Source organism: Suricata suricatta, chromosome 11 (genome assembly GCF_006229205.1).
Source record: "Suricata suricatta isolate VVHF042 chromosome 11, meerkat_22Aug2017_6uvM2_HiC, whole genome shotgun sequence".
Taxonomy (NCBI): Eukaryota; Metazoa; Chordata; class Mammalia; order Carnivora; family Herpestidae; genus Suricata; species Suricata suricatta.
This window is the reverse complement of record NC_043710.1, coordinates 49,860,022-49,861,821: the sequence shown is the minus strand read 5'-3', so window position 1 is coordinate 49,861,821 and position 1,800 is coordinate 49,860,022. Positions and strand designations below refer to the sequence as shown.

Below are 1,800 nucleotides of genomic sequence, written 5' to 3'. Positions count from 1 at the left end.
ATGAACACATCTTCTTTATCCATTCATCTGTTGATGGACATTTGGGCTCTTTCCACACTTTGGCTATTGTCAATAGTGCTGCTATAAACATTGGGATGCAGGTGTATGGATTTTTCACCTTTTTGGTTAGATTTATTCCTAGGTATTTTCTGATTTTTGGTAAAGTTGTAAATGGAATCAATTCCTTGATTTCTCTTTCTGTTGCTTCATTATTGGTGTATAGGAATGTAACTGATATGTATGCACTGATTTTATACCCTGCAACTTTGCTGAATTCATGGATCAGTTCTAGGAGGGTTTTTTTGGCAGAATCTTTTGGGTTTTCCATATAGAGTATAATGTTACCTGCAAAGAGTGAAAATTTGACTTCCTCCTTGCCAATTTGGATGCCTTTTATCCCTTTGTGTTGTTTGACTGCTGGGTCTAGGACTTCCAATACTATGTTTCATAACAGTGGGGAGAGTGGATATCCCTGTTATGTTCCTCACATTAGGGAGTAAGCTCTCAGTTTTCCCATTGAGGATGATATTAGCAGCGGGTCTTTCATATATGGTTTCAAGATCTTGAGCTATGATCTTTCTATTCCTACTTTTGTGAGAGCTTTTATCCAGAAAGGACACTGTGTTTGTCAAATGCTTTCTCTGCCTCTATTGAGAGCATCATGTGGCTCATGTCCTTTCTTTTATTGATGTGATGTATCCCATTGTTTTGTGGATAATGAATCAGCTCTGCATTCCAGGTATAATTCCCACTTGGTCGTGGTGAATAATTCTTTTAATGTATTGTTGAATCCACATGGCTAGTATCTTTTTGAGGATTTTTGCTGTCATGTTCATCAGGGAAATTGGTCTGTAGTTCTCCTTTTTAGTGAGGTCTTTGTCTGGTTTTTGAATTGAGGTAATGCTGGCTTTATAAAATGAGTTTGGAAGTTTTCCTCCCATTTCTAACTCATGTTTTTGGGAGATTTTTGATTACTAAATTGATTTCACCGGATATGGGTGAATTGGCAAACTTTTAATTTAAAATAGATATATTTCCTTTTTAAAACACTGATGAATGAAATTGAGGAGGACTCAAAGAAATGGAAGAACATTCCATGCTCATGGATTGGAAGGACAAATATTATTAAAATGTCTATACAACCCAAAGCAATCTAGATATTTAGTGCCATCCCTATGAAAATACCAACAGCATTTTTCACAGAACTCTAGTTCCTAAAATTTTATGAAACTTCAAAAGACACTGAATAGCTGAAGCAATCTTGAAAAAGTAAAGCAAAGATGGAGGCATCACAATTCCGGACTTCAAGTTATATTACTAGCTGTAGTGATCAAAACAGTATGGTACTGGCACAAAAATAGATACATAGATCAATAGAACAGAATAGAAACCCCAGGAATAGGCCCATAAGTATATGGTTAAGTAACCTTTGATGAAGCAGGAAAGAATATCCAATGAAAAAAAAGAAAGTCTCTTCAACAAATGATATTGGAAAAATTGGACAGCAAAATGCAAAGAAACAAAGAAACAAACAAAGAAACCTGGATTAATTTCTTACACCATCCACAAAAAATAAATTCAAGTGGATTAAAGACCTAAACTGAGAACTGAAATTATAAAAATCCTAGAGGAGAACACAAGCAGTAACCTCTTTGACACTGGCTGTGGCAACCTCTTACTAGATATGTCTCCTGAGGCAAGAGAAACAACAGCAAAAATAAACGACTGAGACTTCATCAAAGTAGAAAGGGTCTGTATGGCAAAGGGAACAGAAAACTAAAAGGCAGCTTACATAATGGG

General features: G+C 35.7%; 1 protein-coding gene across 1 annotated transcript in view; it reads right to left on the bottom strand.

The window, feature by feature from the left end:
• LOC115272527 (olfactory receptor 2AG1-like) overlaps positions 1-1,800 on the bottom strand; it is a 2,693-nt gene that overhangs the window by 692 nt on the left and 201 nt on the right. The gene's annotated exons all lie outside the window — the stretch shown is intronic.